At 38.5% G+C, this 16,570-nt stretch overlaps 1 protein-coding gene across 1 annotated transcript in view; it reads left to right on the forward strand.

Moving 5' to 3' along the window:
* MAP3K2 (mitogen-activated protein kinase kinase kinase 2) overlaps positions 1 to 16,570 on the forward strand; it is a 104,105-nt gene that overhangs the window by 2,594 nt on the left and 84,941 nt on the right. The gene's annotated exons all lie outside the window — the stretch shown is intronic.

Raw genomic sequence — 16,570 nt, forward strand, 5'->3', positions numbered from 1 at the left:
CATCATCCAAACTTAAATCTATTTATATTGACTGGTCTTTTATGGTGTTTTACACCTAGCCACACCAAACCAAGATCCTATCAAGGTTTATTCACTGCATTTGGTTGTTAAGTCTCTTTGAGCTCTTCGAATCTAGAACAGTCTCACCTCTCCCTTTTAAAATGAGGTTGCTTTTTAAAAAGAGATCAAGCCAGTTGTCTTATAAAATGAGTCACATTTTGTCTGATTTTCCCCCCCTCTTATGGTGTCATTTAGTGTATTCAGTTTACCTGTATTAGTTAACTGTAAGCTAGGTTTAAAGGCTTGATTAGTTTAAAATTAAATATTTTGGGCAAGAATAACCCCTCAGTGATGCTGTGTACTGTATATTGCTTCCCATCAGGTCATATGTTGTCAGGTCCCATCATTTGTGATGCTGAGTTTGATCACTTGGTTATGGGGGTGAAGGTAAGGTCTATCTATTTTCCCCACTGCAGTTAGCAGTCTGTGTTTTAGCTTTTCTTAGCCAATATTTGTTGCACAGAAGTAAGCAGAAATATAATAAAGGAAGAATGGATTTATTAAAAAACATTTTGAGGGGTGCCTGGATGGCTCAGTCGGGCATCTGACTTCGGCTCAGGTCATGGTCTCATGGTTTTTGAGTTCGAGCCCCGCGTCAGGCTCTGGGCTGACAGCTCACAGCCTCAAGTCTGCTTTGGATTCTGTGTCTCCTCTCTCTCTCTATCCCTCCCCTGCTCTTGCTCTGTCTTTCTCTCTGTCTCTCTCAAAAATAGAACATTGAAAAATATTTAAAAAAACATTTTGAGAAAACTATTTTAAAAAAAAATTTTTTTTTAAATGTTTTATTTTATTTTTGAGACAGAGAGAGACAGAGCATGAGTGGGGGAGGGGCAGAGAGAGGGAGACACAGAATCCAAAGCAGGCTCTAGGCTCTGAGCTGTCAGCACAGAGCCTGACGCGGGGCTCGAACTCACAGACGGTGAGATCGTGACCTGGGCCGAAGTCGGAAGCTCAACCGACTGAGCCACCCAGGCGCCCCGAAAACTGTCTATTTTTATGGTGTAATGCAAGGAGCACTGGATTAAGTGTCAGAAGATCTAAATTCTAGTCCTAATACTACCACTATGTGAAGTTCAAGAATTATAATAGAATTATATGTTTTTTTTAAACTTCACTCACTGTTCTCATTTCATAATGATCAAGTTAGTAAACATTTGTGAATTTCTGTTTTTTTAATTGAAGTATAATTGACATAGTATCCTATTAGTTTTAGGTGTATACCATAGTTATTTGATATTTTTATACATTACAGAATGATCCCCACAATAAGTCTAGTTACCATCTGTCGCCTTACAAAGTTATATTATTGGCTGTACTCTCTATGCTGTATATTACATTTCTATGACTTACTTTATGAATACTGTAATTTCTGATAATAAGGAGTGTTGGTTACATTTAGAGGTGAACCTCATTTTAATTAAGCCAGGTAGAAATAAATCTAGTATATGTAATATGAAATTGAATTTAATTCCCAACTAATTGACATTTAGTGGGCTATTGGTTTATTTATTTTTAGGTTATTGTTTTAAAGAAGGTTTCATAATAGGATTTACTTAAGTAACACATTTTCTCGTTAAAAGTATGATTTTATTCATTAAACAGTTTATGTGAAGTTTTTCCACACGTAGGATGAACTATATATGGAAATAAAGAATCCTTTCCCTTATTCTCAAGGTGTTGCGTGAGGTATATCTCTGTATCTAGACACACATATACTTTTATAAGAAATGTGGCTGGGGGCGCCTGGGTGGCTGGGTTTAGTGTCCGACTTCAGCTCAGGTCATGGTCTCACAGTTTGTGGGTTTGAGCCCCACATGGGGCTTTGTGCTGACCGCCCAGAGCCTGCTTCGGATTCTGTTTTCCTCTCTCTCTCTCTCTGCCCCTGCCCCGCTCTCTCTCAAAAACAAATAAACATTTAAAAAAAAAAAAAAAAAAAAAGAAATGTGGCTGTATAATTTTATGGTTTTTTTGCTTTGTATATCTCTGGGATTTATTGGGAACATTTGTTGACTGCATTTTTTTAAGGTGGTTAATCATATATTTGCTTTGTAACATATCTTGTTGTCTTTATAGTTACTTAACCCTTAGATTATTGCTTAATTTTGTTTGTTTGTTTGTTTGTTACACTTTGTCTTCCCAACTAACAGGTAGAATCTTTGGGAGTCCTTCCTCTAACTAGCACATTGCCTTTCTTATAAGTGCTCAAGAGTGTTTTGTTTGAGATTCATAGTGGTGTAAATTTTATAAGCACTATGTGGTTTATAAACTTCGGGAGTTATTTCTAAAGGTAATTTTTCCCATTTGTGCAGTTAGTAATTTGTGTGGACTTCAGTAATTAATAATGACAAAGTAAAATAATTGTTTAAGATATGATTTTATCGGTATTCTTTGGATAATTCCCAGATTAGGTCCCCTCATCACTACTACTTCAGAATGCTTCTCAAGCCCACTGCACCTGCCTCTGTCTACCATCATACTCACCACATTGCTCTAGAATTATGTCTGTGTCCTCCACTGGGAAGTTAGCTCTTCAAGAACAGAGGCAGTGTTGTGTTGATTTTGGGGCACCCAGCACCATGCCTGGAGCCAAATATTTATTGAAAGAGAATTGACAGAAGGGACCTCCTTTTTCAGTGTCCTAAGATTCTTAAAAGGTGGTGCCTACCAAATCGCTGATCATTTACAGAATGTTTCTTCTTTATTTATTTATTGGTTGAGTTTTCTTTGTTCTCTTTTGTGGTATTGTTTATTTAGCAAACCTAAGCTATTTCTATATTCTATGCACTGATTTAGGTGCTACTTTAAAGATACTTATTCCCTATTAACAACCTAAGGAAGTAGTTATTATTATGCCCATATTACAGATTAGGAAATTGAACCACAGAGACAATAAGTAACTGCCCATATTCACACTTTTTGTGCATGGTGGAGCTGGAACTTTAATGCAGGTAGTCTGACTTCACAATCTGTGCTCTTAAGAATCGCACCATGCTGCCTCTCTGCTTTATCAGGGCAACCAGAAAATTGGAATTGCTTTACCAGAGTACTATCAGTACCATTCATGGAGACCCAACTGTGTATCAGGATGGGGAAGGCACTTCAGAAGGCCTTGAAGAGGAGGTAGTACTTGAACTAAGTTAACAAAATTGGTAAACTTTACAGGTAAACTGATTGTGATTATAATATATTGAAAAAATTAAATATAGAAAAGATAAGGAAGCAAAAATTAGTAATCAGTTAAGAGTATATATTTGGGAGTCAGACCTGAATGGGAGTCCCAGCTGTGCTGTTCATCCTATCTATGCTTCACTTATCTGTAAAATAGTGAGAATAGTATGTAACTCATTGGTTTGTCATTAGGTTTAATGAAATAATATGTTTAGTACAGTGCTTCGCATATAAAAAGTGTTCAGTAAACATTGTCAGGTATTGTAAAAATTTCCCATAGTTCACTTAGGTTATGCCTATTTTGATGTTATAGAAGCCCTTCTATTTAATGTGATTAAGATTGGTGGTGGTCAGTTTAATTTTAAAAAAATTAATATAAGGGGAATTAAGTGACACATTATTACTTTAATTTTTTCTTTTTTTGAACACAGAGATGTAAACTAGCCTGAGTAAAAGTGATCCATCTGGAGTTGTATGGTTATTTCTCCGAGTCTTACAGCTTGTTCACCTATGCCCACTTTAACAACACTTTTTTTTTTAAAACTAGCCTTTGAATCTTTCTAAACACTCAACTTCATTCTCATAGAAACAGTTTTCTTTTCACATTCACAATTTCTTTGGGTTATATCATATTTAAACTGTATAACGAGCGCGTAAACACATTTGATTCTTGGTAAATTAATGGGTGCAGAAATGTACTGGTTTGGTAAAAGATAAATTTAACATTGCATGTTCAACATTTTATCCGAAGGCTTTATTTATTTATTTATTTATTTATTTATTTATTTATTTATTTTCAGAGGGAGCAAGCCAGGGAGGGTCAGAGAGAGAGAAATCCCAAGCAGGTTCTGCACTGTCAGCACAGAGCCCGACATGGAGGCTCGAACTCACATTGTGAGATCATGACCTGAGCTGAAACCAAGAGTTGGATGTTTGACTGAGCCACCCAGGCGCCCCTTATCAAAAGGTTTTATAGGGAGAGTGGAGTGTTGGTTAATTTGCCAAGTTGGTTTGTTAAGGAGGTTAGATAAGAGAAATTATTGATACCTTGCCTTCTGAGTTTATGGATGTAGGTATTATGTAGATATTTAAACAAATAGCGAATGTAGATTGAAAGCTAAGAGTCATAATATCTCAATTTTATTTCAGTTCATTCTTTTTTTTTATCTATCCTTTGGTTTTTCTTTGTATTATGGTTCTTTGGCAATGTGTATAGTTTTTAGATTTCCATTCTCCATCTTACATATTTGTCATCATCTTTTAATGTTTTCATCTCTGTTATTTTACTTTGTGTTCCAGGAGAGCTGCTTGTGTTTGATCTCCATAGCCCCATTGGCGGTTCTGCTCTTTTGCCCTCTACTGTGTTTTAAAAAAAATATTTTTCATGTCATGAATATTTTAATTCTGCAGTTGACTTCCTATTATCTTGGTAATCCTTGGTCTTTCCCATTTCTTTTTTTCCTCTTATCCTTGTTTTGCATTTCAGCCAGATCTCTCCTTTAGTTTTCTGTTTTTGTTTCATAAAGGTATATCTTCTGGCGTTGAGGATATCACACATTAATTATATCTTGGGAGGAAGAAGTAATATTTGAGTGTTTGTTACATGTCAGAAGCTTTACATACATTACTTTTACGTGACTGTGGTAGACCATAGTATCCTGGTTTTGAGCTAGGACATTGAGGCCCTGAGGTATTAAGAGGCTTGTTGATAGTCACATAGTATAGATGGGGATTTTAAATGGTTCTTTTAGAGCAAGAGTTACTTAGCCTTCTCTCTGCCTCCACATTGTTTACATGAAGCCTTCTCCTTGGAAATGTGTGCGCTGGAATCTTCTGGGGGTAGGGCCAACATGATTTTTGAAAAGTGCCCGCAAATATAGGTATTATTCTTACCTCTCATTCTTCGTAATTGTAGAGAATTAAATCAGAGAGTTCTGATAAATATTTGGGGAAACCTGAATGATTTCTGTGTTTGAAGTAAATACACTTTTCAGTGGAATGAGAATAACCTGGCCTATTTTAAGTAAATGGTATGGGAAGTATGTTAATTTTTCTGATATTTAGGAGAAGTGATAGGAGTGATTTTAATGTACTTGGTCAGAGAAGGGATAAAATTTCTTGAAATGATGGGGCGCCTGGGTGGCTCAGTCGGTTGAGTGTCCAACTTCGGTTCAGGTCATGATCTTGCAGTCTGTGAGTTCGAGCCCCGCGTCGGGCTCTGTGCTGACAGCTCAGAGCCTGGAGCCTGTTTCAGATTCTGTGTCTCCCTTTTCTCTGCCCCTCCCCCGCTCATGCTCTGTCTCTCTCTCTCTCTCTCTCTCTCTCTGTCAAAAATAAACAAAAAAAAATTAAAAAACAATTCTTGAATTGAGTAGAATGAACACGAGAATTTTTAGTGTGATTTTTAAAATTAAATTTTAGACTATCATCCTGAATAGGCTATGAACAATAAGTCTCCAACTCAGGGCCTTAAAACAACAAAGATTTAGTTTTTGCTCATGCTATGTGTTCATTGAGGGTCAGTTGACGTGCTTCTGCTCAACATTGTCATTCTTAGTTTGAATCCCACTTTGGGACCTCCCTTGGGAGCAGTCATTATCTGGAACATTACTGGCTGCCATAGGTAAAAGAAAAAAAACACTCTAGGTTTTTCTTTTGTATTGTGCTTTCTGGGAAGGAAAATTTTTTCTTTACCTTTCTTGGTTATTTGGTAGATTGACTTAAGATTGATAAACAGGAGAAAAACAAATTTAATTATATATGTACAGAAGCCCCATAAGGATGGGAGACCCACAGGCAGACTGGCAATTGAGGCTTATATGCCATCCTGAGCAGAGAAAGGATAGGTTTTTGGGACTTCAAAGGGAGGGGAGGAAGACAGTTTATGGGCAGATGGGAAGAACAAATGTTTGGTAAACATGTTTGCCATGTTTTGTGGAGAAGGTGGGACACTGAGAAATTTGATCTCCAGGCCCTGTCAGCTTCCCCCACCCAGTTTACCATGCTTACCCCATATTCTTTGTAGTTATTTTTGGTGGTAGTTCAGATAGACCAGACCTATCTAAATTCTTTTTTTTTTTTTTTCTATGTTTATATTTGAGGGAGAGAGCGCGAGCAGGGGAGGAGCAGAGAGAGAGGGAGACACAGAATCTGAAGCAGGCTCCAGGCTCTGAGCTGTCAGCACAGAGCCCGATCGATCGATGCAGGGCTTGAACTCTGGAGCCTTGAGATCATGACTTGAGCTGAAGTCTGATGCTTAAGTGCGATTGAGCCACCCGGGCACCCTCCCCCTCACCCCAATCTAAATTCTTTAGGCTGTTAAAGGGGAGGTAAAAAGCTCTTCCTGAGTCTTTTGGACCTTGATTGACTTCAGTTCAAAGTAATCTATAAGCCAAAGTGGCATATTTGAAGGAGGCTCATTCTGAACCTCTTCACACTCAATACTTTTGACACTTCTGATCACCAAATATGTATGTGTGGGAGGCATTTCCATACCTTAAACAATTTAGTAATAGCAGCCAGACATAAGGTCATATCCCACAGGTTAAGAGCTCCGTTCCAGGGGACTGTCCACCCTTCAGGCTCAGTGGCATGGTAGGTAGTTGCCTGTGCTTCAGACCAATTGGCTGTAAATCAGAGGTTCCCATTCTTTGGGAATCTTTAGGTTCAGTTAATTTGCTAGAGCAACTCCCAGAATTCTGGAAAACACTTTACTTACTAGATTACTGGTTTGTTATAAAAGGACATAACCCAGGAACAGGTAGGTGGAAGAGATACATAGGGCAAGGTTTGGGGAAAGGAAGTGGCTGTGGAGTTTCCATGCTCTCTCCCAGTGTACCACTCTTCCAGCACCTCCAGGTGTCTGCCACCCCAGAAGCTCCCCAGGACCCATCTTCTTGAGTTTTAAATGGAGGTTTCTTACCTAGGCATGACTGATTAAATAATTGGCCATTGGTGGTTGAGCTTAATCTCTAGCCCTTCTCCCCTCCCTAAAAGCCATGGGAAGGAGCTCAAAGTCCCAACCCTCTAATCACATGGTTCCGGGGGGGGGGGGGGGGGGGGGCAACCAGCTTCCCCTCGATCAGTGCTTTTCAAAAGTCATCCATTAACATAAACTGAGGTGTGGCTTAAAGAGATTCCTTATGAATAACAAAAGACACCTACTTGTCCTAGCTACACCTGTGATGAGCGTATCATAAAGTGTAAACTTGTTGAATCACTATATTGTACACCTGAAACCAAGGTAACATTCTGTGTCAACTTTACTTTAATTAAAAAAAGAAAAAAGACACCTGGTTTTTCTGAGCTCTTTGCCAGAAATGAGGACAAAGACCAGATATGTGTTTATTGTAAATCATACTCTCACACCAGGATAGAATGAAAATAGAATGTGTGAAAGTACACTCAGACTTTTAAAGCTTTTACCTGGAAGAAATATTCACCACTTCTATCCATGTGTATTGGCCGGAGGAAGTCTCATGGCTGTAACTAAATTGAACAGGGTGGGGAAGTTCAGTATTTCCAAATACCAGAAGAAGAACATCAAGTATTTGTGAACAGCCCTACGACCAAAGCAATGCTGTGGAAAACTGTTTGAAAATTATTATTTAAAAAAAAATTTTTTTTAATGTTTATTTATTATTGAGAGACACAGAGAGAGCATGAGCTTGGGAGGGGCAGAGAGGAGGAGACACAGAATCCGAAGCAGGTCCCAGGCACCAAGCTGTTAGCACAGAGCCCGATGTGGGGCTTGAACTCACAAGCCGCGAGATCATGGCTTAAGCCGAAGTTGGACACTTAACCAACTGAGCCACCCAGGCAACCCGAAAATTATTTTTGAAAATTAATAGGAGCCAATGAGAAAAATGTGAATCGATACTTTATAAGCCACTGGGAACAGATCTATAGCCTAAAGAAGTCAGTTTGTAATTGTTTTTGTGCTATTACTATCTCTAAATGTTTTCAAGTCATATTTTAGATTTGACATAAAAGTGCTTATTTCTCATTATTTGATGAGTTTGTGATTATTCTAATTAGGTTTGACTTGGTACATTCTAATGGTATTTGTGGAGTTTTAAGACAAAATGTTTTTGTTTTTTGTTTTAATACAGTAAGGTAATGAGATTAATGTCCCTGATTTAATTTAAGGAGAGATTGTCATGATTTATGTGATGGCTTTAATGTATTCTAAATCAGTTTAGGCATTTAAACATAGCCTGTTGATTCCTTTTAAAATTACTAATATTGTGTAATATGACCAGTATGTCAAACTATATATAAAATTTCTGAGTTGCTTAGACACTGTAAGGAAACAAAAGATGTAGAAGTAGCTCTGCCTTACTGTTGATAAAAATCTACTTTGGGAGATGGTATATTAACCATCTAGTCTGTAAATAGTAGATGACCGCATTCTAACGACTTTACCCCCAAACCACCATGTCTCTGCTTATATAAATTGGTCTCGTGATTTGGGAAAGAGTAGATTAGTGATGTGGTCTGAGATCATGTAATCCATGTTATTAATCAGCATTGCAGTTAATGTCTCGTAGCCATGAACTGTTGCATACTTCCTTACTGTTGAGAGTTTTACTTAGGGATGTGCCAGGGAGATTTCTTGCCTAGAGTTTTCCTCAAGAGAGTACCACAAACTGTATTCCATTCTGTTTGTTTAATATTGATGGTAGGTAGGAAAGCCTGAGTTCAGTCTTAAATCTGACATTAATTAGAAATAGACTGTGACAGAGGGACTTCAACATTTCTGAATTTGAAAAAGTTGCCCCAGGTGATTTCTTAAGGACTAGCCTGTCTAGTCTGTGATTCTGTGAGACCCACAACATAACAGAATATAGTAAAGACTCAAAAGAAATGGAAGTTTTCTTGCTTGGGGGATTGAGATGACAGTAGTCCAGGGAATATTTGTTATAGGGCAGCATTTGGAAGATAAATAGCTGTGTTTAAGTGTGACTAATTTGTTAGAATGACATCTCTTAAAGGTATTTCATAACCAGATACCTTGCATTGTGCTTGACATGTAGGCTTTCAGTAAAATGCTTGTTGAAAGAGTGAATGAGTAACTTCAGAATAATGTGATAGAAACCAGAATCATCTGTGGACAGTATAGTGATAAAATCCAGTAAACATTGAGCCCTAGAAAATAACAGAACTGAATTATTCTCATGTTATGAATGAGGAACCAAGACTAGTGGAATGTGTTTTTGGAAATACTTTCGCCAAAAAGAGAGGGAAGATCTTTTTGGAAAAAGGTGAAAGGTATTGGAAAAATTGTACATGCACTCTTTTATGTCCACTAGAAAATTTTAATTTAGGGATATGCTTGGATAAGCCCAAAATGATTACATAAAAAAATGAAGCTTCTGGGGCACCTGGGTAGCTCAGTGGGTTAAGCGTCCAACTCTTGATTTCAGTGTGGGTCATAATCTCGCAGTCGTGAGATCGAGTCCCACATTAGACTCCATACTGAGCATGGTGCCTGCTTGAGATTCTCTCTCTCCTCCTGTCTCTCTCCCCTTCCCCCATTCACTCTACCTCCACCCCCTCAAAATAAATAAACTTAAAAAAAATGAAGCTACCCTATTTCGCAGTGGACAAACCACACATCAGCAAATATTTTTCTTCTCAGAATCCTTCTATATCCTTGTTTTTTGTTCTTCCATCTTCACATGTCAAAACAGAACATGGAAGTGCCCGAAGTGTTCTTAGCTTACTTTGTTCTTAGTTAATAAATTAATATTGACATGCTAATCTGATGCCCGCTCTAGTGCTTTCTGTCACTTAAATCTTCCTTTTTTGGAAACGGGAGGATCAAGTAGGGAGATACTGTTTCTTTAGAATAAGGGACACTTCAGCCTGTTTGGAAGCAAGGATAGGCTGTGCAGAACTATAAAAGAAGGCTTGAATGGAGGCTATGAAAGGACCAAGTGGCCTAGATTTGATTTTGCAGGAAGATCTCAGAAGGAAGGTTTGCAGAGATTTATTGGTCATTAGATTGGGAGGAGGCTTGAGTAGTTACATTAGTTAGGGTTCAATTAGGGAAGAAGTGCTGTGATATGGGATAAGGAATTTATGTAAGGTGTAAGAGCTTCTACAGTTGTGGGAGAAACTCAGAAATCAGAGTCTGTAAGGAGGAATTGGCAGATCAAAGTCAGTAATCATCCTTCCTGAAACAGTGGTACTTTGGGCCGAAGTTTGTAGATAAATCTGAGGAGTCTGGTATGCCTAGCTGCTGGAGTAGAATCACACAGTAGAGCTGGTAGAAGGTCTATGGAAAGCTGTTGCCTCTGCATAGCCTCTCCTGTGGTTTCTAGTCAAGCGTTTGGTGGTAGCCCTGAGGTTGCTGTTTTGTCAGCAAGGTGCAATCAGGAAAAGGCTGTATGCACAAGGGGAGAGCAGAGACATGGAATTTGCTGGCAACTGCACCTGTCTATCTAACCCTGATCTTCGGAGTAATTTCCTCCTTTGGCTGTCTCTAACCTGGAACCATATGGGAAGAGGATTCTGGGAAATGTAGTTTAAACTCAATCAAGTTGACAGTACAGACTGGTACAGTAGGTGAGCGTGGGGTGGGTGAGGCACTACAGATGTGATTGTGATGAGAATGGTATTTTATAGATCTAGGTTCATTCTGTGAGAGAGCATGTCTTTAAATTCAAGGCTTTTCCCACCTCTCTGAGATGGGGAGATAATATCTTCCATATGGGAGTGTTCTGAAGATTAAATAAAATGTTTGTAAAGCATTTAGCAGAGTATAAGCACAGTGCAAGCTGTTATAAATAGTAGCTTTATTAATAGTAGTAATTAGTAGTAATGAGAAAGGAAGAGTACATATTTTGAAAGGGGAGGAGAGAAGCGTACGGAAGAGAGATGGATAATGAGAGGAACAAAGTAGAAGGCATGGTTCCTAATATGTGAGAATGCTGTGGTCTACCTGCAGGGAACACATGTAAACATAGAATGGGAAGCTAGTGTAGGAGGTAATCTCTTTTAAGAAAGGTGATTCTTTGTCATGGCGAGTGGAGAGACAGTATGTGCTGTCATTCTAGTGTAATTAAGGTTAAGTGGTAGTGTATGTGAAATGCCTTAGCACGCTGGCAGTGCACAGTGGATAGTTATTTTCTACTTCTGTCAGTTACCCTCATGACCAGGTGAGGGGAATGGGGAAGGCTTAAGCCAAGTCCTTTTTTTTTAATTAAAAAAATTTTTTTTTTTAATTTTACATTTATTTATTTTTGAGAAACAGAGTGAGACAAGGTGTGAGCGAGGGAGGGACAGAGAGAGAAGGAGACACAGAATCTGAAGCAGGCTCCAGGCTCTAAGCAAGCGGTCAGCACAGAGCCTGATGTGGGGCTCGAACCCACAAACTGTGAGATCATGACCTGAGCTGAACAAAGTCAGACGCTCAACGGACTGAGCTACCCAGATGCCCCTAAGCCAAGTCCTTAAAAGGTGGTTTGGTCAAGTAGCAAAAAGAGAGGAAGCCTTTCAGACATAGAGAAGAAATAAAAGGTAGGCATCAGCAAGACACGTAGCACTTGATTAGTACAGCTCAGTACCTATTGATTCCTCCTCTTTGCTTTTGGTTATCTATTTGTAATTTCTAGAGATTGTCTGTGTTTGCTTCTGCTTGGGTCACTTGCCTACCTCTGGGCCATCAGTATGGCGAGGGATGTGGGACCACACTGTGCTAGTTTGGTGATATTAGGTAATCAAGTGGGTGGTTGGAGGTGGAGATGGTCAAAGGGACATATTTCCAGAAGAAGGCCACTATGGGTGAATAACTTTAATCACTCCCTTTGTTATAGTTGTTCAGTTTTGTAACTCTACCTTGTTCTTTTCAGTTCCTTGAATTAAGCATTTTTTTTTAACGTTTATTTAAAACGTTTTTTAATTTAAAAGCTGAAGTCAGATGCTTAGCCAACTGAACCACCCAGGTGCCCCTCGAATTAAGCATTTTAATCTTGTTTCATACAATTAATATTTGTTTAGGTTTATCATGTTTGCCAGGTTTTTGCTAACATTTGTTCTCCTGGAATCACTTTCCTTTTTCTTCTTTTTTTTTTTTTTTTTTTTTGAGAGCAGGAGTGCGCAAGTAAGTGAGGGGCAGAGGGGTAGTGAGAGAGAGTGAATCCCACAAGGGGTGGGGGGAGGGCAGAGAGAGAGAGAGGAGGAGAGAGGGAGAGAAGGAGGGAGGGAGGACTTGAACTCAGGAACCATGAGATCATGACCTGAGTTGAGGTCAGAGGGGCCACGCAAGCGCTCCTCACTTTCTTTTTTCTTGAAGTATATCCTTTAGAAGTTTCTCAATTAAGGTGAGAAACCTTTGGTGATAAATTGCAATTTTTATTTGTTGGAAATCTTTAGCTCTTTTTTTTTTTTTTAAGTTTATTTATTTATTTTGAGAGAGAGAGAGAGCATGAACAAGAGAGGGGCAGAAAGAGGGAGGGACAGAGAATCCCAAGCAGGCTTCTCACTGTCTATGCAGAGCCAGCTTCAGTCTCTAACTCATAAACCGTGAGACCATGGCCCAAGCTGAAATCAAGAGTTGGACGTTTAACTGACTGAGCTACCCCGGTGTCTCATTGTTATTTTTGTTTTTGTTTTTTTAAGTTTATTTATTTATTTGAAAGAGAGAGGAGTGCCTGTGTGGCTCAGTTGGTTAAGTGTCTGCCTTCGGCTCAGGTCATGATCTCATGGTTCTTGAGTTTAAGCCCTGCATTGGGCTCTCTGCTGTCCACGCAGAGCCCACTTCAAATCCTCTGTCACCCTCTCTCTCTGTTCCTCCCCCACTTGTGTGCATGCATTCTCTTTCTCTCTCTCTTTCAATAAATAAACAAATAACTTTGAAAGAGAGAGAGTGTGCAACATGCCAGGGAGGGGCAGAGAGAGGAGAGAGAAAATTCCAAGCAGGCTCCATGCTGTCAGCGCGGAACCTAATGCAGGACTCGAACTGACGAACCCTGAGATCATACCTAAGCTGAAATCAAGGGTTGACACTTAACTGACTGAGCTATCCAGGCACCCCTAGCTTTTGTTCTTGAATGATATTTTAGTTGCAAGTGAAAATCTACGTTGGCAGTATTTTTCCCTCAGCATTTCAAAGATATTATTCCATTCAGTTTTTTGCCATATAATCCGATATAAAGGGCTATGTGGATGTTTTATAAATGATGATGTATTTTATTGTGCCGTTAGTATATAATTAAGCTTTTGAATGGAAATATTCATATTGGTTTTTATCTTAATTTTAAAATTCAGTGAATATTTATTGAAAACCTTAGGAATGTCCGAGGGAATGAGTAAAATAGGCCTTTAAAAAATCTAATACATTTTAGTTGTTCACATGCACAGTATTTCTAAAATGTTTAATTACCTTTTCTGCATTAGCACTGAAGATAAACAGATAAACTGGTCATTCTTTTTTTTTAAGTTTATTTATTCTGAGAGAACGAGTGGGGGAGGGGCAGAGAGTGAGGGAGAGAAGAGTCACAAGCAGGTTCTGCGCTACCAGGACAGAGCCCCATGCGGGGCTAGAACTCCCAAACCATGAGGTCATGACCTGAGCCAAAGTCAAGAGTTGGTTGGATGCTTAACCGACTGAGCCATCCAGGCTCCCCAGCTGGTCATTATTTCTATAATTATAGAACTTCATTCTGGTGAAAGGGAGAGAGACACATTAGGGTGACTGTATAATTTATTACCCAGAGTAGCTACTTTGGAGAGTGGAAGGAGACTGTCTTAATAATTATCCTGGGTCAACAAAAATAAACTGGTACTGTGCTTCGTAAACTGGGACATATGGTTACCCTTCATATGTGCATATGAGTATATTACAGTAAAATATGTACAAAATACCATGGGCACATTATAAGTAATATAAAATTGACTACAAAAGTATAAGTAGTATATGTAAATATCCAAATACTGAAGCTGTATTTAATTAGCGATAGCAGTAATACTTTGATTTACTAGGAATGAAACATACCTAGATGTCAGCTTAACCTAATGAAAATATGTCAAAAACCACATTTGGCAAAAAAGCTTAAGAAATCTACAAATTGGATACCCAGAAATAGGGAAGATTGTGTGCAAAGTGCTCATAGTGGCAATTTAGTTAACTGGAGAAGGTTTTCTGAATAAGTTGTTCTGATATGGATGTTAAGAGTAAGAATTCCTAAAGAGGAGGGAGAGATGAGCATTCAAAGGACAGGCAGAAGTCAAGGACCAGGAGGTGGGATCTGTTAAGTCCTTTGGGAAAGGCAGGTGGGTTGGATTGACTAAACAGATGTGTGCTGTGTAATGTTGTGGTTGTAAGGAGACTCAGATTTGAGATTGCTTTATTTTAAGGTATTTGTTAATGGACTTGTCAGGTACAATTGGGTGCTGTGGGATATATGAGTATGGGCGTCGAGGTGGCCTAGTCGGTTAAGTGTCGGACTTCAGCTCACGTCATGATCTCATGGTTTGTGAGTTCAGGTTCCACATCTGGCTCTGTGCTGACAGCGTGGAGCCTGCTTGGGATTCTCTCCCTTGCTCCCTGTCCCTCTCCCACTCCCATTCTTTCTCTCTCTCTCTCTCTCTCAAAAAAACAAATAAACATTAAAAAAAAAAGATATGTAAGTAATATTTCTTGTCCTCAAGGAGCTTACAATAATGAAGACACAGCCAGGTGCCCATATACAACCTTTTTACAAAGCATGAAATGAAAGGGTTTATGGGAATTGGTTTGATGAAAATGGCTAGCCTTGGGGTTTTATGTTGGAGTTTGAGATTCTGACAATGTATACTGACTTCAGAATTCTGACGGAGGAGTTCTGTGTTTGATATTATTTGGGAGTTTTGATTTATGTGATAAGCAACAGAAAGTGTTCAGCGCCTACCAGCAGAATGAGTATACTCAATATAATCCTGTTTTGACCATAAACCTGGTCATGATTTTATTATACCAGTATTAAAGTATAAGTATTTGCCTTTCTAAGCTTTGGAAAGACTTTAGAATTTTAAAAGACATTATTAGTATTATATAATTTGGTATTTCATCATTTAAAAAGTTCAGGTGACTAGTGAGGGGAGCATACACAATAGGCAGGTGTTACATGTTGATGGAACAGATAAACAAATGAGAGTATAATGTAGACTGTAAGAGTGGGTGCTGAACAGGATTGTCTGGGCTCCGATGCTGAACTTAGTAAATGTTAGTTGCTATTTTTTGAGTATTCACTAAGCTCTAGTGTTCTAATAAGTGCTTTACAAATACTTGATTCAAACGTTATAATAATCATACAAAGTGTGTACTGTACCCATTTTACATTATAAGGAAATGGGCACCGAGAGCCATTATTATTATTATTATCAGTGAACCATTGACTAATGTTTTTGGCAAACCAATTACAATCTTTTATTTCTAGTGGCTGATAGAAATACCAGGGAATGATAACCAGGGTGCAAATATCGTATCTACATCAGCCTACAGTGATTTGAGAGTTTTTGAAAAGCTTAGATTCGTTAGAGTATTGATTTAGGAGCTACCCTCTTCTTCAGGATAATCTAATTCAGGAAAAAGTTAAGATTCATACACATTTAAAATAGATTTCCTAGTATTCTCAGTATGGTTTAAGAGTAAGAAAAAAAACCCCTTACGTATATCAAATTAATTTTAACAAACATTTGTATAATTATTGTATGCCAGGCTCCTTCTAAGCACTTTATAAACATTAACTTGTTTAATTCCCATGGCAATCCAGTGATGGTATTACATCTAATACACCAATGAAAATCTTTGTATTACAGATAAGGAAACTAAGACAAAGAGAGATTGCGTCATTTGCCTAACATCACACAGCTAGTGAGTGGCGGATGTGGATTTCAAACCCAGGCAGTTTGGCTGCACAGTTTGAGTGTTAGCCACTGAGCTTGCTGTTTTTCTGTTTGTTGTTGTTGTTGTTGTTGTTTAGTTTCAAGTTTTTATAAATAACATAAAGTGTAATATTAGTTTCAGGAGTAGAATTTAATGATTCATCACTTACATACAACACCCAGTGCTCGCACAAGTGCCTACCTTGATATCCACCAAACATTTAACCCATCCCCTGACCCGCCCTCCTTCTAGCATCTTTGTTTGTTCTCTATAGTTAAGAGTCTGTTTCATGGTTTGTCTCCTTTCCCCCCCCTATGTTCATCTGTTTTGTTTCTTAAATTCCACATAAGTGTGAAATCATATGGTGTGTGTTTCTCTCTGACTGACTTCACTCAGCATAGTACTTTCTAGCTTCATCCATGTCGTTCCAAATGGCAAGATTTCATTCTTTTTTATGGCTGAGTAATACTC

This window comes from Leopardus geoffroyi, chromosome C1 (assembly GCF_018350155.1).
Source record: "Leopardus geoffroyi isolate Oge1 chromosome C1, O.geoffroyi_Oge1_pat1.0, whole genome shotgun sequence".
Lineage (NCBI taxonomy): Eukaryota > Metazoa > Chordata > Mammalia > Carnivora > Felidae > Leopardus > Leopardus geoffroyi.